This window comes from Prionailurus viverrinus, chromosome C2 (assembly GCF_022837055.1).
Source record: "Prionailurus viverrinus isolate Anna chromosome C2, UM_Priviv_1.0, whole genome shotgun sequence".
Classification (NCBI taxonomy): Eukaryota; Metazoa; Chordata; class Mammalia; order Carnivora; family Felidae; genus Prionailurus; species Prionailurus viverrinus.
Window position 1 is genome coordinate 65,172,970 of NC_062569.1, and position 21,279 is coordinate 65,194,248.

At 40.7% G+C, this 21,279-nt stretch overlaps 1 protein-coding gene across 3 annotated transcripts in view; it reads left to right on the top strand.

The window, feature by feature from the left end:
- The window catches only part of FNDC3B (fibronectin type III domain containing 3B), a 362,124-nt gene that overhangs the window by 239,143 nt on the left and 101,702 nt on the right, over window positions 1-21,279 (top strand). The window lies entirely within an intron of this gene.

The window sequence follows — 21,279 nt, forward strand, 5'->3', positions numbered from 1 at the left end:
ATTTGTCGGGAACACAATTCAGCTGACAACATTATAGAGGCCTATCTAATTATAAATGATATTCTCAGGCTATATACTTAATAATTATTTGAATTGCTCTGGCAGTTTGAAATATTTTAATAAAGTTTTATTCTAATGGATACATTGTTAGAAAAATATACTTTCCTTTTTTAAAAACTAAAATTTAAGGGGCGCCTGGGTGGCGCAGTCGGTTAAGCGTCCGACTTCGGCCAGGTCACGATCTCACGGTCCGGGAGTTCGAGCCCCACGTCGAGCTCTGGGCTGATGGCTCAGAGCCTGGAGCCTGTTTCCGATTCTGTGTCTCCCTCTCTCTGCCCCTCCCCCATTCATGCTCTGTCTCTCTCTGTCCCAAAAATAAATAAACGTTGAAAAAAAAAATTAAAAAAAAAAAAAAAAAAACTAAAATTTAAGACTCACCTGTGTTCTCATTCCTTAGGGTTAATTTGCAAATGAAATGATACATCTTTTACTTTGTAGGCAGTAGATGGAACTTCTGTGCACACACCTATCTCTTAGGACATCTTTTTGTTTCACTCTTAGTTGTAGACGGTGGTTTGGGAGCTTACTGGGAAAGTTTCAGTGAGTTGAATTGCCTATTGCCAACAGCATCAAAAAAAAAATCTAAATTTATTTTTTGCTTAAGGGTAAATAGACTCTCGCTTGAAAGTGAAAGTTTGAGCAAATGGCACTGTTTTACTCGAAGTGTCTAACTGCTAGACTGCTTGCTACAGGTGGTTAGCAGTAAAGACTGAGCCTGCAGTGAAGCCAAGAAGGACTTTGTGAGCCTGGGTAGAGAGCAATGCAAAGAATGAGATCCCTTAATGGAAATTGCTGAGCTTTTCGTTTACTGGGATTGCAATCGGAGGATTGTTAATTATGGGAAGAAAAGCAACCAGATGGTCTCATACTCCAAGGCGAAAAGGAGAAAGGGTAGTCAGGGCAATTGGAAGCATGCATTAAGATTGCAAAGAGGGGGACTTGCAAATACTTTTGCAGGTCAAACTTTCCTTTTTGGCTGAGTAATTAATTGCTAAATAGACATAATAGAGTCATCTCAAATGGTTCTTTAGAGATGCATGATTTGTGCACACACAAAAAACTATTGTGGAACAGGAAAGCTGGAAAACAACTAACTTGACTAAACAAAACCAAGGCATTTTAGCCACCAAAAACAACTTTGTGCATTCTGATTTAATTTTATGCAATTAGATTAGTACATAACAAATTAAGAAGTTACCACTAGTAGGTAAAATGCTCCATTCTTTTCCAGAATACTATCCAGAGTGAGCTCCAAGAGCTCTCAGTTATTTGATTAGCAATGTACTCGGTTGCATTTTTGTCGTCACAGCAAGCAAGTTTAATGGTTTTATGGAGTTTTTTGTCAGGCAGTCTTAGCCTTAGTTATAGAAATGTTTCTAATCCACAGCCAATTTAGGATTCTTACTGAATGTATTTAGCATGTGCATACTGGTTTTCTGTGCAAAACTATAGATCCACAGGTGTTTGACACAGTTTGGTCATAACGTGTTATTTGATATAATGTCATGAGCTATCGAGGTATCTTCCCCTTATAACTCTCCCCATTATGATGGCGATCATGTACCTAAAAGATTAAGCAGAGATTAAAAGCATCGTATCTGCATATGTAGGTAGTGTTTCCCTGACCGTTTATTCAGTCATACATTCAGTAAATGTTCCTGTGCCAGGCACTAAGCTAATCACTGCGGAATCAATGACACATGGCACAGACGTGACTCCTGTACTCATGAAGCTCACCCTTACCACTTTCGTAGAGGTGGAAGGGATTTACTGTGAACAGGAACACGCAGTGGGATGACATATACTTTAAATACGGCAAGGAGGGTGGGATGTTGGGGAGATCCTCCAAAGAGCACCAGTGCAGACGGGTGAGAAAGGCAGCACTTCCTGGAAGTATCGATCGGTCCCCAGACTCATGAGGTAGGGGAGGGATCAGCTAGACCGGAAGGGGAGGGATAGACTCATGTGAATATTCTTCCACCGATGGATAACTAAAAAGTTAATCGACCACACATTAGCCTTTTATATTTTGGCATTTTATAGTAGAAATTGTATCACTGGAATTGCTAGGAAATTATTTTACAATCAATCACCTAGATGAGAAATTGTCAGTTGAATGTATTTGCTGAGAGCCACATTTTGAATCTTTTTTATCTCTGTCATTCATTCTTTTTTCAGTGCCTCTCCCCCTTTGGCCATCTCATCTATTTTTTTCTTCTGTGCTGTCTTTCATATTTTCTTTCTGTGCATTGTTACTTCTTGTCCAGTTTGGTCTATGACCTAAATAAAATGGCTGCTTTTGCTGATGGGTTTTCCCCAGACCTGATGGGCTCACCATGATCCAGGAATTGTGCAGCTTAGCTGTTAGGAGACAGAGACCAGGTGACCATGGTTTGTCATCTGCAGACATGAAAAGTGAAGCTGGTAAGGTGTGCCACTTGTAGAGCTAGTTTGGAGTATAAATGTAATATTGCAGTTCTCAAACCTTTTAACTGAATTTTTAATGTACGTGTAAAAGACCTTTTATTTTATTATTAAGGCCTATTACTATCCTGTTTGGGACAACTAGGGCAGTCCATTTGGACAACAGAAGTTCCAGCTACATAGCTTCAAAGACGCCTTTATTTTAGGTAGAAACAGAATAGTTTATAAATTCCAAATGATTTGATTTTATTAAGCACTTTGAGACAGCAAGATCAGTGCCTGTGACTTTATAGAATAGTTGGGAGTAGAAGGCTTCTGGCCATCAAAGAGTAATCCCAATTCTGGAGAAAAGTCTCTGATAGCGTCCTCCATACAGACGTTTTCTGCCTGCTGGCCCAGTCTAACTTTCCGTTTTAGTTTATTCCTCAGTGTGATACATTTAGAATACAGTCCATTTTCTTTTACGGACTGGGGCAGATGGTGCTGTCTCTTTTGATTATCTGTTTTTTCAAGGGAAATGTTGATTAGGAAGAACAAGAAATGAAACATGGCCAGATTAAATTGAGAGCAGAAATTATACAGTCCAAGAACAGCCAAATGTGTTCAATTTTTTCTACTTAAAGTTTACTATGGTTCTTATTTGAGTTTCTGGAGCTAAAGTTTGCTATAGTTTGTTTTTGTTTTCTTTGGTTTATTATGGTAGGGGACTGTATGGTCATTTTCTATGGAGTTTATAACCTGCTAAATCAGATAATGGCTTGACTAGATTTATATTTAATCTGGATTATGTTTTTTTTATATAAATTTCATATGTATCATTGTGTAAATTTGTGTTCTTTGATACATTTGTTTATTGTAACACAATTGGTAATATAGTGATATTTATCACATTACATAATTATGCATATTATTGTCTCTATTCATTATACAGTGGGTTAGATCTCTATGGGTTATTTACTGATTACAAGTTTGTACCCTTAAATACCATTGCTTTTTTTTTTTTAAGTTTCTTTTTGAGAGAGAGAGAGAGGCAGACTGCAAGCAGAGGGAGGGGCAGAGAGAAAGGAAGACACAGAATCAGAAGCAGGCTCCAGGCTCTGAGCTATCAGTCCAGAGCCCGATGCTGGGCTCGAACCCCCAAACCGTGAGATCATGACCTGAGCCGAAGTCGGTCACCCAACTGAGCCACCCAGTTGCCTCTAAATACCATCACTTTTGCCTCCTCAGCCATTCTCCTCCCCTTCCACTCCCCCTTTCTCTAATCTCTTTGTACCACCATTTTACTCCATTGTTTTTTTCAGGTTTAACTCTTAGATTCTGCATAAGTGATATAGTACTCATCTTTGTCTGACTTATCTCTCTTAGCATAAAGTGCTCAACGTTCATCCATGTTGTCACAAACGGGAGGATGAGTTTTCTTTCTCATGACTGAATAATATTCCACTGAATACATACACCACATTTTTTATCACTTCATCTGTTGATGGGCATTTATTTGGGTTGTTTTTGTCTCTTGGTTATTGTGAATAATGCTGTGATAAACATGAGAGTACACATATCTTCAAAATCCTGTTTTCATTTCCTTTGGGTATGTCCCCAGAAATGGAATGTTGGGTCATATGGTAGATCTATTTTTAACTTTTTTAAAAATTATTTTAATGTTTATTTATTTTTGAGAGAGAGAAAGAGAGTTGGGGTGGGGCAGAGAGAGAGGGAGAAAGATTCCGAAGCAGGCTCCGTGTTATCAGCACAAAGCCCGATGGGGGCTTGAACTCACCAACCATGAGATCATGGCCTGAGCCGAAATCATACGCTCAACCAACTGGACCACCCAGGTATCCTTATTTGTACCTTTCTGAGGAATCTCCATATAGTTTTCCATAGTGGTTGGCCCAATTTACATTCCCATCGGATGTCTAAGGGTTCCCTCTTCACCACATCCTTGCTAGCACCTGTTGTCTCTTGTCTTCTAGAAGATAGCCATTCTAACAGGTGTGAGGTAATAGCTTATTGTGGTTTTGATTCTCATTTACCTGAGGAATAGTGATGCTCAGCATATTTTCATGTGTCTATTGGCCATTTTGATGTCCTTGTTGGAGAAATGTCTGTTTAGTTCTTCCTGGTTTTTAATTGGATTGCTGTTGTTGAGTTGACTAAGTTCTTTTTATATTCTGGATATTAATCCCTTATTCAATACATTGTTTGCAAAGGTTTCTCTCATTATGCAGGCTGTCATTTCATTTTGTTAATTGTTTCTTTGTGTAAATTGTTTCTTTTACTGAGTTTGATGTAGTACCATTTATTGATTTTTTTCTTTTGTTCTTTATGCTTTTGATTTCATGCCCTCAAAATTATTTCTAAGCCAATATCAGTGAGCTTTTTCCCTATATTTCCTTATAAGAGTTTTATGGTATCATGTCTTATGTTTTGACCAGACTATGGATCCATTTTGAGGGGTTTTTTTTAATAATACAAACTTGTCATTTTATAGTTCTATACATCTGGAGTCCAACCAGGTCTAAAATCAAGGTGTAGACAGGGCTGTGTTTCTTTCTGGAGGCTCTAGGAGAGAATCCATTTCCTAACCGTCAACAGCTTCTTAAATCTGCCCAATGTCTTTGGCTCATGGTTCCTCTCCTCTTCAAAGCCAGCAACAGCTCATTAAGCCCTTCTCACTCTGTATCAATCTGACCTCCTCTTCTGCTCCCTTCTATTTTTACTTATTATTTATTTATTAATTTTTAATTTACATCCTAGTTAGCATACAGTGCAATAGTGATTACAGGAGTAGATTCCAGTGATTCATCCCCCATGTATAACACCCAGTGCTCGTCCCACCAAGTGTCTTCCTTAGTGCCCCTTACCCATTTAGCCCCACCCACCCACCCACAGCCCCTCCACCCACCCACAGCCCCTCCAGCAACCCTTAGTTCTCTGTATTTAAGAATGCTCCCTCCCTTCTACTTTTAAAGACTTGTGATTACATTGGGCCCATCAGGATAACCTCGGATAATCTCCTTAATTTAAGATCTGTTAATTGGGAGCCCTAATTTCTTCTGCTACTTTAATTCTCCTTTATCTTGTAACCTAACATATTCACACACTCTTAGGAGTAGCACATAAACATCTTTGGGGGCATTACTGTACCTTGAACTGAGCTAGAAGCTGTAGAATCAATTATGTGTTTGTTTATTCTCTTATTTTTTTATTTGAATATAGTTGACACATAGTGTTACATTGGTTTCAGTTGTACAACATAGGGATTGAACAAGTTTAGGAATTATTCTGTGCCTACCACAGGTGTAGCTACTATCTGTCTTTATGCATCACTATTAGAACATCATTGACTATATTGTTCCCATGATTTATTCATTCCATACCTAAAAGCCTGTATCTCCCACTCCCTCTCACCCTTTTGCCCAAGTGCCCATCCCTCTGGCACCTATCATTTTGATCTCTGTATTTATAGGTTTGATTCTGCTTTTTGTTCCTTCATTTTTTTCCTCCAGATTCCCCTCCCATTTTGTGCTCATTTCTGAGTGGTGTGAGATTTCACGCAATTTCATTATTTAGCATATGTTTATTTCTCCACTTTTCCCAGCATCACTTGTTGAAAAGACTCTCCTTTCTCTATTGGGTATTCTTGTCTCCCTTGTTAAATATCAGGTGCCCATACCATATATGTCATGGCTTAATTCTGGGCTCTCTAATTTCTTCCACTGGTCAATGTATCTGTTTTTGTGACAGTACCATACTGTTTTTTATTACTATGGCTTTGTGGTATAGTTTGAAATTTAGAAGTGTAACATCTCCAGTTTGTTCTTTTTTCTCAGGGTTGCTTTAGTTCCTCAAGGTCTTTTGTGGTTCCACACAAATTTTAAGATCGTTTCTTCGTTTCTGTGAAGAATGCCTTTGGTATTCTGATGGGGATTATGTTGATCTGTAGGTGGCTTTGGGGTATGGCCATTTCAACAGTATTCTTCTGATTCATAAACATGGGACATCTTTCCTTCTGTTTGTGTCTCCTTTGATATCTTTCAGCAAAATTTTCTAGTTTGTATGGTACACATCTTTCACTTCCTTGGTCAGATTTATTGTGGTTGGAATGTTTAATTCTTTTTCAGATGCTTCCTCATTAGTGTAAAGAAAAGCAATCAATTTCTGTATTTTGATTTTGTATCCTGCCATTTTGCTGAAATTGTTGATTAATTCTAACAATTTTTGACTGATTGTGTGGGATTTTCTATGTATAGGATCATATCAACAGCAAATAATGATAATTTCACTTCTTTCATTTCAATTTGGATGCCTTTTGTTTCTTTGTCTTGCCTAATTGCTCTAGCTTGGACGTCCAGTACTGTATTGAGTAGGAGTGGTGAGAGTGGGTATCCTTGCTTTGTTCCTGATCTGAGTGGAAACACTTTCAATTTTTCTCCATTGTGTATGATGTTTGTTACATATCTTTGCTCCATATTATGTTGAGGTATGTTCCTTCTATACCCAATCTGTAAAAGTTTTTTATCATGAAAGGATGTTGTAGTTTGTTAAATGCTTCTTCTGCATTTATTAAGATGATTGTGTAATTTTATCTTTCATTTTATTGATATGTATTACATGTATTGATTTGTGTATGTTGAACTCTCTGTGTTACATCTCAGGGATGTAATACCCACATAGTAATGTGGGTATTACCCATATAGTAATGATATATAATCCTTTTAATGTGTCTTGAATTTGGTTTATTAATATTTTGTTGAGAATTTTTGCATGTATATTCATTAGAGATTGTGGCCTGAAGTTTGCTTGTGGCATCTTTATCTGGTTTTGGTATCAAAGTAATGCTGGCCTCACAGAGTAAGTTTGGAAGTGTTCCCTCCTCTTAATATTTGGAAAAGTTTGAGGAGGATTGGTATTAATTCCTCTTTCTGACTCGTTCAGTCTTGGTAGGTTTTGTGTTTCTAGAAATGTATCCATTCCTTCTCAGTTAGGTAACTTGTTGGCATATAATTGTTCATAGTAATTTCATGATTCTATGTATTTCTGTAGTATCATTTGTAATGTCTTTCACTTCTAATTTTGAGTCCTCTCTCTTTTACTTGGGCTAGCTAAAGGTTTGTCAATCTTATCTTTTTTGAAGAACCAACTCTTGGTTCCATTGATTCTATTTTACTTTTTTCTTTTAAGTTTATTTTATTTATATGGAGAAGAGAGAGAGAGAGGGGGAGAGAGAGCGAGCGAGCGCGTAGGGGAGGGGCGGAGAGAGAGGGAGAGAGAGAATTCCAATCAGGCTCCATCCTGTCAGCGCAGAGCCTGACGAGGGGTTCAGTCTCACAAACCGTGAGATCGTGACTTGAGCCAAAACAATGAGTCAGACGCTTAACTGACTGAGCCACCCAGGTGTCCCCCTTCTATTTTCTGATTTGTGTTTCATCTACTTCTGTTCTGATCCTTAATATTTCCTTCCTTCTGCTAACTTTGGGCTTAATTTGTTCTTTTTCTAGTTTCTTGAGGTGAAAGTTGTTTATTTGAGGTCTTTCTAAATTCATCACGTATACGTTTATTGCTGTGAACTTTCCTCTTGTAACTTCTTTTGGTGCATCCCACAATATTTGCTTTGTTGTGTTTTGTTTTCATTTGTTTTGAGATAATTTATTCCTTTTGATTTCTTCTGTTACCCAATGGTTGTTTCAAGTTTTCTATGTCTTAAAATATTCAAAAAAAATTTTTAACATTTATTATTTATCTTTGAGAGACAGAGAGAGACAGAGCATGAGTGGGGGAGGGGCAGAGACAGAGGGAGATGCGGAATCTGAAGTAGCTCCAGGTTCCCAGCTGTCAGCACAGAGCCTGACGTGGGACTCGAACTCAAGAACCGTGAGATCGTGACCTGAGCCAAAGTCGGATGCTCAACCAACTGGGCCACCCAGGTGCCCTTTAAAGTATTGTTTAAAATGGCTGGCTCTTGGATTATTGGGTTGCTTTGTTTTAACTTTAATTTCTAAAAGATTTAGAAACCAGAAATACTTACATGTTACTTTTTCTTTCTAGTCAGTTAAAAACATTTTTTTAATGTCTATTTCTGAGAGAGAGAGACAGAGAGAGAGAGAGAGAGAGAGTGAGCGAGCAAGCAGGGGAGGGGAGAGAGAGAGGGAGACACAGAATCCAAAGCGGGTTCTGGACTCTGAGCGGTCAGCACAGAGCATGACATGACGCTTGAACTCACGAGCTGTCGGACGCTCAACCGACTGAGCCACCCAGGCGCCCCTCTAGTCCCTTTTGAATAAGTAAATCCTTGGCTAATAGTGGCTTTTGACAAATCTGAATAATTTGGATGAATTCTACTTTATGCTCCTAAAATCTGTCACTAGCTGTCTGTACATTTTTGTACTTTTGGCCAACTGATCTTAAGCCAGAATATTAAATAGGTGTTTAAACCAGAAATCTTTTTTTAAAAATTTTTTTTAATGTTAATTTATTTTTGAGACAGAGACAGAGCATGAACCAACAGGGGAGGGGCAGAGAGAGAGAGGGAGACACAGAGTCTGAAGCAGGATCCAGGCTCCAAGCTGTCAGCACAGAACCCGACGGAGGGCTCGAACTCACAAACCGTGAGATCATGACCTGAGCCGAAGTCGGATGCTTAACTGACTGAGCCACCCAGCACCCCTAAACCAGATATCTTAAGGAAGTGGACAAAGGGGCATAGAAAACAACTTGAAGGGACTCCCACTGGCTGCATTTGGGACAGTTTTAGCATCGAAAAGAACAATTGCAATGGAGCATTACATTTTTTTTAATAAAAAACAGTCCATGAGTTCATAGATACTTAAAGTGGGAGAAAGAACTAATAAACTTGGGAAAAAGGGTAGAATTAGGAATATTGCCATCTTGAAACTATTAATGTAATATTTTCTGGCAAAAATCATCAGTGTTTAACCATCAGGTGAAAGGAGAAGGTGCTTTCACTGTGGAGAAAGAGGTTACACAACACTATAACCAAGTGATCACAGTGCAGGGCATCATCAAAAGGTTCAAATTGGTACTGTGTGCTTCCTCGTGTAATGGATGGGAAGTACATCTATACAGAATTGTTGCCAAAAGTTTTTAATTTGAATATAATTATGAGGATGTGGTCACACAGTCCAGATAGTGGTACGTGCCTTAAGAAAACTGGCCCAGACACTTTAAAAATATCAACCTTAGGAAGATAAAAAAGTACAGGGGATTTCTGTTCTAGGTTAAAGGAGTCTAGTGAAACTTGACAAATGAATCCAACATGTGTTCCTTGATTGGATCTTGGATTAGGAGGCAAAGGATTAAAGATATTATCAGAAGAGTTGGGGTAATTTGAGTATGGAATACACATTAGATTTTATTCTGTGAATGTTAAATCTTTTGGTTGTGTTACGATTATGTGCAAGAAAGTTCTTGTTCTTAGGAAAGACATGCTGGGGGCGCCTGGGTGGCTCAGTCGGTTGAGTGTCCGACTTCGGCTCAGGTCATGATCCTGCGGTCTGTGAGTTCGAGCCCCGCGTCAGGCTCTGTGCTGACAGCTCAGAGCCTGGACCCTGCTTCGGATTCTGTGTCTCTCTCTCTCTCTCTGCCCCTCCCCCACTCATGCTCTGTCTCTCTCTCAGTCAAAACTAAATAAAACATTAAAAAAAATTTTTAAAAAAAGGGGAAAGACATGCTGAAGTTTTGGGGATAAACTTAAGATTTTAGCATAAAATCAACATCTTCCTTTCAAATGGTTCTGAAAAAAAAGTGTATATATGTAGAGACAAAATGTGAATGTGCAAATATAGCAAAATGTTAACAATTGATAAGTCTGGGTGAAGGGCATATGGGTGTTTATAGTTCTACTCCACTTTTCTGTAGATTAAAAAATGTCTTACAAATATTTTTACAAATCAGGCAATTTCATGAAAATTTTTCCATTTCTAGATTCTTTAGAAAATGGCAATGTTTGTCAACCTTAGACCAATGATCCTGCCTGGCAGTAATTGATTGCCATACATAGTAGCTGCCCCCTTTAGATAGGGTGAGGGCTTTTTCCATTTTCCACAGTCTTTACCCTCCCCTTTGCCTAATGTGTCCACTGTCTTTTACTCACTGACATTACCTTCCTGGTGGCTAATATGCATTTTCAATATGTACCCACATGTATATCCTTGGCTGATTTCCTGGGTAGGGTAGGTTGTACCATGGGCAGTAATGACTTTTCCATATGCTAAAACTCTGTGGAATTATTTGGCACCCTGCCACATGACATTAGCTCTGAATTTGATCCCCATATCAGCTGATGAGCTTCACTGGATTCTTTGAACATACACTGAATACCTATCCTCCAAATGGATATGTTAGTCATATGAGACATCAGTTAAGAAAATGTAGGTGTGCTTTCTTACACCATACACAAAAACAAATACAAAATGGATGAAAGGTCTAAGTATGAGACAGGAAACCATCAAAATCCTACAGGAGAAAACAGGCAGCAACTTCCTTGACCTTGGCCGCAGCAATTTCTGACTTGACACGTCTCCGGAGGCAAGGGGAACAAAAGCAAAAATGAACTATTGGGACTTCATCAAGATAAAAGTCTTCTGCACAGTAAAGGAAACAATCAGCAAAACTAAAAGTCAACTGGGGGAAATGGGGGAAGATATTTGCAAATGACATGCTGTATAAAGGTTAGTATCCAAAATCTACAAAGAACTTACCAAACTCAACACCTGAAAAACAAATAATCCAGTGAAGACACAGGCAGAAGACCTGAATAGACACTTTTCCAAAGAAGACATCCACATGGCAGAGACATGAAAGGATGTTCAGCATCGCTCATCATCAGGGAAATATCCAAACCAAAATGAGATACCACCTCACACTGGTCAGAGTGGCTGAAATTAACAACTCAGGAAACAACACATGTTGATAAGGATTTGGAGAAAGGGGAACCCTCTTGCACTGTTGGTGGGAATTCAAACTGGTGGAGCCACTCTGGAAAACAGTATGGAGGTTCCTCAAAAAATTAAAAGTAGAATTACCCTATGACGCAGCAATTGCACTACTAGGAATTTATCCAAAGGATACAGGAGTGCCGATTCCAAGGGGCACATGTACCCCGATGTTTATAGCAGTGCTTTCAATAATAGCCAAATTATGGAAAGATGCCAAATGTCCATCAACTGATGAATGGATAAAGAAGATGTAGTGTATAATACATACATACACACACACACACACACACACACACACACACGCACACACACAATGGAATACTACTTGGCAATGAAAGAGAATGAAATCTTGCCATTTGTCACAACATGTATGGAACTGGAGGATGTTATGCTAAGCGAAATAATTGGGTCAGAGAAAGACAGATACCACATGATTTCACTCATGTGGAATTTGAGAAACTTAACATGATCATAGGGGAAGGGAAGGAAAACTAAGATAAAAACAGAGGCAGGCAAACCATAAGAGACTCTTCAATACAAAGAACAAAGTAAGGGTTGGTGGGGCTGGGTAAAATGGGTGATGGGCAATTAAGGAAGGCATTTGTTGGGATGAGCAGTGGGTGTTGTATGTAAGTGATGAATCACTGGGTTCTACTGAAGCCAAGACTACACTGTATGTTGTGTAACATGAAAAGAAGGAAGGAAGGAAGGAAGGAAGGAAGGAAGGAAGAAAGAAAAAGAAAGAAAGAAAAAGAAAGAAAGAAAAAGAAAATGAAGGAATAAAAACTTCAAAACTTGCTATATAGGTGGTATAAATATTAAAATTCTTGGGGCACCTCGGTAGCTCAGTCAGTTAAGTGTCCAACTTCAGCTCAGGTCATGATCTCAAGGTTCATGAGTTCAAACCCTGCTTTGGCCTCCATGCTGACAGCTCTCAGCCTGGAACCTGCTTCACATTCTGTGTCTCCCTCTCTCTCTGCCTCTCCCCTGCTGGTACTCTGTCTGTCTGTCTGTCTCTCTCTCTCTTTCTCTCTCTCAAAAATAAATAAAACATTTTTTAAATTAAAAAAAATATTAAGGTTCTTTTTCAGATTTAATGTGTTACAAAATTGTTCTCTCTGGATTCTGCCTGTCAGTTGACACAGTTTTGCAAAAATTCTGAATAAGCTACTTGAGAAGTTTTCAATGTGACATGCCAAGTCTTAATGAAAAAACATTTTGTGGAAACGTTTACAGACGCCAGCGCAGAAAGTAGTGTATAAACTTTAATTACCTTTGTAAGTCGCTCTATCCTGTGTTTAAGCGATTGCCTTCCTGTTACACACCCAGGGAGGGCACCAGCTCTTGCTGGATAATCATGGCGTTGAGCCTTCCCCCAAAATAAAAGAGCTATATCTGGCACAGGTTAGGACTCAGCTAGCCAGTGAAACGTCTCAAACAGACAGAGGGAGGGAAAGGACAGGACTGGTGTAGAATCAAGCTTGCCAGGCAAGCATATCTACCTAATACTTTATCCATTTTTGTGGGGTTTTCATCCCTATTTAATTTGATGTTCTTAAAAATGCTAGCTGTGTGTGTCCAGTTCCATGCAGAAGTACGATTTTTGTGAAGTAAACACAAGAATGTTTCTTAGGCAGTTGGCAGAAATGAACCTAGAATCTCCTAGTATTTCAGTAGACCCCAGTTTAGTTGGCATTCAAAGTAGGTGGCTGAGACATAACCTTTGAGTTGACCTGACAGTCAACAGAAGTATTGTATCTGGTGCTTTCCCTTTTCATTCAGGTCCTAGACCTACCACTTCTCTGTTGTCCCTCTTACTACCTACAGTGGTGGATAGCTATTGCCTGAAGAGACCCATTTTTGCCTACGAGTAGGTTAATGTAAATATTCCCGGTAGGACTTTGCTCAAATCCTGGACCAGGAAAGAAAATCATTCTTTCTACTCAGTTCCAGAAATATCGACAAAAGCTTAGAGGAAACTAGCACCCCCCACCCCCCACCCCTGACCCTGTCCCATTTATGTCCTCTGGCCATCCCTCCTCTCCAGCCAGGCACTCCACCTGCAAAAGGAATTCATCTCTGCTCTTTCTCTTAAGGCTCCACAATCTGTTGGGAACTCAAGTTCTCTTAGAAATATTTCCCTAGACTGGAAGGCAGCGTCCCCCAACATATGTTCACCTGCCTGCTGCTTTCTCGTTAGTGTTGAGAGTCTGGTATTCCCTTGGCTATCTTTCAGAATTTCCAATAGAGTAACCATTTAACCAGCTAAATGGCTAGAGAGAGATTTATTTTTGTATTTTTAGCATCAGGATGATTGATATCTGAAGATATCTGGAATATTTGTCCTTGGGGATTAACTGCATTGTCCTAGATTATGTAAATGTATTCCTTGTGATTTTGTACATTTTTAATATTTGATTTTAACACCATTAACTCTGGATTATAATCACTAAATGGAGGTTCTTAAGTAATTAATACTACTTTTGTGTGCATTTATTGATTCTTTGTTTTTCTCAGCGTAGGTAGTATTTCAAAAATGAAAATGGCTAATTTATTTTTTCTCTCATTAGAAAAGCAATTCAGTAAGCATTCTTAAGCCATCTTACTTCATCCCCAATCATTCTCATTAGCATTGGTAGGCAGTGATTGGATATTCAACTTGTCCTTAATTATTGAGTCATATTTTTTTTGTCCAAAAGGATTTATTTCTGTTCATATAGTTCTTTTCTTGAGTAGTGAGTTGAAGCCTCTTATCCCTAAAATGGGCATGACAAGAAGTTGCATATTTTCCACACCCCTTGTTTATTATATATAATGTGTTAAAGATAGTAGCTAAGTCAGCTCTTTGGCAAATCTGAGAAAGCATATTCTGTTATGCCAGGCATATCTGTAAATGAGCCGTGCGGATGAGAACTAGACGGAAGGTTTACAGAGAAATAATGCTGATGTCATTCCATTGGAATGAAGGGGCTGTTACAACCATAAATACATTCTATAGCTAGCAGCTAAGTGTCTAGCTGTATTTCTTTTCTAAGATGGAAAAAATGTGAAGCAAACCAAAGAAGTAAATTGTGTTTATAAAGGGGGATATTTTAATTAGTTTAGGCCTTACAGTTATTCAAACAGTCTGAACTTACAGTTCTTTTTGGAGCAAACATGAAAACCATTATTTGTGGAAAGTTTAAATTTCACATGACACATATTCTCTCTATGTGTGTGGGTTGTTGTTGCTTTTTTCTTCTTTTTTTTTTTTAAAGTATATTTGCTTGCTTGTGTATTTTTATTTTAACTTTCCCTTTGCTAAAAAGTGCTTTATTTTCTTGGGAGGAGATTTCTTTTGGGATGAAGAAAAATGTAAATCACTGAGCTGAATCCCCCTTCCCCCCCCCCCCCCTTTTTTTTTTTTTTTTTTTTTGTCATTTGCAATTTGGGTGGTTCTCAACTCCTTGGGACATGTTGAAACTAGAGGCTCCCATCTTAACTCCTTTTTAAGAAATTACCTACCTCCCAAATGTGTCTGTATCTGCAAAACAACATGCCTGTTCTGTTTGGAGCACTGAGAGTGCCCTATAATCCTTTTTTATTGATCAGCACCATCTTCACTGCAAGGAAAAGGTTTTTCAGTATTAAGAAGGTAGTGATATAAAAGGTGTGTTGTCATGTCTATCCGTATCAGCCATGGTTGCAACAAAATTAAAGCAGGAAGAAAATGATTTTAATCTGTTTGCTTAACTCGTGGCAGTTTTAATGCGAGGAGAAAGAAATACAAGTTGGCCTGTAAGATTTGCTTGTGAATTAATTTCCTTGCTGCAAACCAGGGGGAAGAAGGCAGACATGATAATGAAAAGAACCTCATCCTACAACCCTGTAACAGAACCTTGCATTTTTTTCCTCTTTTTTTTAATTAAAAAAAATTTTTTTAATGTTTATTTCTGAGAGAGAGAGAGAGAGAGAGAGAGAGAGAGAGAGAGAGAAAGCGTGAGTGGGGGAGGAGCAGAGAGAGAGGAAGACACAGAATCCAAGGCAAGGTCCAGGCTCTGAGCTGTCAGCACAGAGCCCAACGCGGGGCTCGAACCCACGAACCGTGAGATCATGACCTGAGCTGAAGTCGGACGCTTAACCGACTGAGCCGCCCAGGTGCCCCTTAATTTTTTTTAATGTTTATTTATTCTTGGGGGGGGGGGAGGGAAGGTGGGAGAGTATGAGCGGGGAAGGGGTAGAGTGAGAGAGGGACACAGAATCCGAAGCAGGCTCCAGGCTCTGAGCTGTCAGCACAGAGCCCGATGTGGAGCTCGAACTCATGAGCTGTGAGATCATGACCTGAGCTGAAGTCAGATGCTAAACCGACTGTGCTACCCAAGTGTCTCCCCCCACCCCCTTTATTCCCCTCTTCTAGGACAATCTGTTGCTCGGCTGTCACACCAAATTCTTTAAGAAGTAAACACAGAGACAAACGAGACATAGTTTTCTTTTCTTAATTATTATTATTATTAATTTTGAAAGAGAGAATCCCAAACAGGCTCTGTGCTGTCAGCATGGAGCCGACACAGGGCTCGAACTCACAAACCGTGAGATCATGACCTGAGCCAAAGTCAAGAGTTAGACGCTTAACCGACTGAGCCACCCAGGCTCCCCATAGTTTTCTTTTTAACTTGATATGAAAGATTTCCTGAAGACAGATCACCAGAACTATTCTTTTTGGTTTTGCTCATAAATTTTTGTGACCGCATTAGCTGTTCTTCCTCACTCACGATATGTGTGTGTGAGAGCATAAGAGAGGGAGAAGTAGAGACACAGAGAAAGAAAGCATGGCGAGCAAGCGAAAGCTTTACCCAGACTCTGAAATACATTGAATAGCTGAGCTCCGAGGCTGTTTAATGGAAAGGGTGATAATTCATAGACTTCTCCGAGGCCCAGTTAAATCTTGCCTTGGGAGAGGTAGGCCAGGGTCCAAGTGAACTCGGTTATTTAGGTAGTAGAGTTGTGAATTTTGGCATTTCGTACCAGACTGCTAGCTTTCGGACAAGAGCTTATTTTACACGTGGTAACTGTCACGTTAGCTCAGTTAAAGGGATTTTATTTTCACTCTTGTGTGTGCATATTGTATGCCTGGCATTTATTTACCCTTAGCCTGTGGCAGCACAAATGGAAAAGCATTCAGTAAATGTGGTGCGGATGCATTTTTCTCTTCTTTTTCCGTATTCACATTTTAGAGTCTTGAAAGAAAGAAGGAATCCAGTCTGGCTTTGATACCGCATTTCTCCTGATATAATGGGGCATTGATTGTCCTGTCACTACCTTTCCTCCCCTCGCCCTGCCCTTTGGATTTTTGATCTTCTCTGAATCCTTTGTTTATTTGGCTCCATTCATGCCCTACTTTTTCTTCCCTTTCTCACATACCTTCTGCCCAGATCCAGAGGCCTTTGCTCTATTTCTCTGACAGCTTTCTCCGAGATTTAAAGTGTGTGTGTGTGTGTGTGTGTGTGTGTGTGTGTGCGTGCACACACACACACACCCCACCACCAACACCAACACCACCACCAACAACAAAAAACCCCAATACAAACCCTCTCATGGGATCTGGATGGTTTCCCCTGCTGCCTGCCTTCTTCCATGCACCCCGGGGCAAAACTCCCTCCACTCTTGTCTCTCCACATCCTCTCCCTTGTGACCCCCCAGATCCCTATTAATTTGTCATGATGCAGTGAGACGTTCTCTTTGCTTTTGGACCAGGTACTGGTCTTGTATCCCTCGGGGAGATCGCATCTGCTGTCTGAGCCTCAGTTTCCTCATTCATTCCTTCTCCTCATCTGTCAGACGCCTGCAGGTGTCGTACTCAGCACCGAAGGTGAAAACTGTGGTGGACAAAATAGACTTCAGTCCTGCCCACTGTCAGAAGACTGAGCAGAGCATGTCCGTCTTGCAGGGGATGTTGTAAAAATGAGCAAGGTGTTGGCCCCTCAACCAGCATGTAGCTGGGTGCTCAGAACACGTCAGCTTTCACTGCTATAATCAAAGACAAACCTGGACAGTCCTGACCTCTCTTCAGAAGTTGTTTTTATCTCAGTCAGGACCTTTCCCTTGTATTTCTGGCTCTTACCCACAACCCATTCTTTTTCATTTTAAACAGATCTCTACCCCACCCTCTCCCCCTTCTAATCCAACCTCCTTTCTCATTTTTTTCCTTTTTCTGTCAAAAGCCTGGCCATTTCTCCTGTCATCTGCGTTTGAAAGCTGGCCAGAGGGAGGGGCCTCCAATTTTTGTGGGACAAAGCGTCCTTTTTTGCTTCTCTCTTTCAGGCCCTGTATCTAGTACATAGTCCTGAGGATACTTCTTTTGCTGAGCTCTTTAGTACTTCCCTTCGTTGTCGAATAGGTGATTATCTCCGCTCTAGTCTCAACCTTTATTACCTCAAGGGTGGGGTGTGGCTTCTGGCTTCTGGTCCTGGTGTCTGCGATGGCAGAAGGAAGCAGTGGCCTCCTCCAGCTGGTTCTGTGCATGTGTCTATTTCTACGAGTGTCTGAAACCATAGGTTCCTGCAAACTCTAGAATAGCCAGAGATTCAGAAAGTTTGGTCTTTGACAACCGAACCAGTTCGTATATTGCAACTGTATTTATTTTACTTTTGTACTGACAATCAACTCCTCAGATTATGAGATAAATGTAGAGTCTGCTTAGTACGAGCTTCCAGAAAATGTGAGGGTATGTGCCTGTTTGACTTATGGGTATAAACCATTATCTATATCTTAACAAGATTACATGACTATAAACAAGGGTGTCATTTGGCCTTTTGAATGCAAAGTTTCTTTTTGTTGTAATACCAAACACCTGCAATTTAAACACCAGTCCGTTTCTTTTTCTCACCAAAATAGAAGTAAACATCTTCTAAATAGAATACAGTAAGAAACAATGAAGAACTGATCCTTTTATTTTTTTTTTTAATTTTTTTTTCAACGTTTATTTATTTTTGGGACAGAGAGAGACAGAGCATGAACGGGGGAGGGGCAGAGAGAGAGGGAGACACAGAATCGGAAACAGGCTCCAGGCTCTGAGCCATCAGCCCAGAGCCTGACGCGGGGCTCGAACTCACAGACCGCGAGATCGTGACCTGGCTGAAGTCGGACGCTTAACCGACCAAGCCACCCAGGCGCCCCAGAACTGATCCTTTTAAAGTTTATGGTGGTGCCAGCTACGAGTCTTATTATTTATTTAAAAATATTTTTTTTAATTTTTTTTTTTAACGTTTATTTATTTTTGAGACAGAGAGAGACAGAGCATGAACAGGGGAGGGGCAGAGAGAGAGGGAGACACAGAATCTGAAACAGGCTCCAGGATCTGAGCTGTCAGCACAGAGCCCGATGCGGGGCCCGAACCCACGGACCGCGAGATCATGACCTGAGCCGAAGTCGGCCGCCCAACCGACTGAGCCACCCAGGCGCCCCAAAATATTTTAATGTTTGTTTATATTTGAGAGAGAGCAGGCACATAAGTGGGGGAGGGACAGAAAGAGAGGGAGACACAGAATCCAAAGTAGGCTCCAGGCTCTAAGCTGTCAGCACAGAGCCCGACGTGGGGCTCGAGCCCACGAACCGCGAGATCATGACCTGAGCCGAAATCGGATGCTTAATCGGCTGAGCCACACGGGTATCCTAAAGTCTTACTATTTTTCACTTGGGCTTGGTTCATTTATTTAGGTAACAAAGCTTTTGAGCTTAGATCACACAGGAACAGTGCTAGGTGCTGTGGGCTAAATCCTGAGTGTGTCCTACCAAAGGGGTCCGCACACTGCAGCCAGCCCCGTGGTCTGTTGTGTGTGAGTCACAAACTGAGGAGATTGTTACGTTTTCACAGGGATATAACAACAAAGAAGAATATGTGACGGTGGTCTATGTGCAAATTGAAAAATATTCACTGTCTGATTCTGTTTCTTTTTTTTTTTTAACGTTTATTTATTATTGAGAGACAGAGTGTGGGAGGGGCAAAGACACAGAATCAGAAGCAGGCTCCAGGCTCTGAGCTGTCAGCGCAGAGCCCAACACGGGGCTCGAACTCACAAATAGTGAGTTCATGGCCTGAGCCGAAGTTGGACACTCAGCCGACTGAGCCACCCAGGCGCCCCTGATTCTTTACAGAAAAAAAAAAAAATCTGGTTTTTTTTGGATCTGTAGCATCTCTGCCTTCCTGAAGCTTATATTTTAGTAGGAAAGAAAAGTAGTAAACGAGAACACATGAATAAGAGAACTTTTAGATTTTGGTAGCCACAAGAAAGGAGATAAGTGGGACTGCAGAATGACTGGAGGCTGAGCAGGGGGTGGGGTTGAGGTGGGATTTTTTTTTTTTTATTTTTTTAACGTTTATTTATTTTTGAGACAGAGAGAGACAGAGCATGAACAGGGGAGGGGCAGAGAGAGAGGGAGACACAGAATCTGAAACAGGCTCCAGGCTCTGAGCTGTCAGCACAGAGCCCGACGCGGGGCTCAAACTCACGGACCGTGAGATCATGACCTGAGCTGAAGTCGGACGCTTAACCGACCGAGCCACCCAGGCGCCCCGAGGTGGGATTCTTTTAAAAGGTGACTTTGAGATTGACCTGAGCAATGAGTATGAACAGCCTCCGAAAGAGCTGGACTTACTAACCTCTCACCCCCTCGTTCCACGTCTCCCATCACCTCCAGTGGCCTGCTTGGCCACAGGGTCAGCTAGATGTTGGTGCTTAGGAAGCCTTCTACAATGCTCTGTCTTGGGTTACCTGTACCAAAGTATGTATCACATGGAATTGCCTGCTGCTTTCATTTCCCCCTCACTAGACTTGAACTATTTGAGGGTGAGGACATATGTCTTGGTAATCATGTAACTCTAGCATTTACCTCATAAACTAGGTTTAACAGTTAAATCTGTAAACTCAAAATTAGATTACATCAAGTAGGTTGCGAAAGTCAAGGGATTCCTCTGCAAAACAGTCAAGTTTAAAGGCTCTTATCCTTCTTTTACACATACTCTTCCCTCCCCATCCTCTCTACTCTAAGCACTGTCCTCCCTTTGTTTTTAAAACATTTCTTGCCCCAGTGCAAAACTTGCCCGCTTCCCCATCTTATTAAAGGTATCCTCATCCATCCAGTTGATCAAGCCCAAAACAGGGAATTATCTTTGATTCTGTTCATTCCCTCACCCTCGACTCTCACACCCAGTCCTTTAGCACCCATACCTCCAAAACCAGTTCCGTTTTCACCGTCTTTGCTGCCATCCCAACCCAGGCCAGCTCTATCCTCCTTCACCTGGACCAGTGCGGCAATGTACTACTGACTGATTTTTCCACGGTCGCTCCTGCCTTCTGTATGTCCATTATTCCTGCAAAGCCAAACAGATCTTTTCAGACTTGGGGCGGGGGGAAAAAATGATCACGTCAGTCCCTCTACTTAAACACTTCAGAGGCTGCCCACTGAACTTAGAATAAAACCTGAACTAAAATATCTGAACTCCGGGCCCTCGATGAATCGGCCACTGTCTCTTCAACCTCATCTCTTAATTGCTCTCAGCCTCTAGCTGCACCCATTTCTCTCCTTCTTAGGACCTTTTATTTTCTGTTGCCTGTTGAGTTATTAGAAGGGACTCAGTGTTAATCTCGTCAACTTTGTGAATATGTGAACCGAGATAGTGGTAAGTTAGCACAACCACAGTGAAATCCCCACCCCAACATCCTTCCCATTCTGAATTTTCATGATCCTGTCTGTGGTACCCAAAGTTCACGGTAATGGGCAACTGACTTAATGCTCGCTATAGTTAAAGGCCTTGGAGGAGGAACTTGGCAACATTATTGCCTCCTAATGGTATTAACGG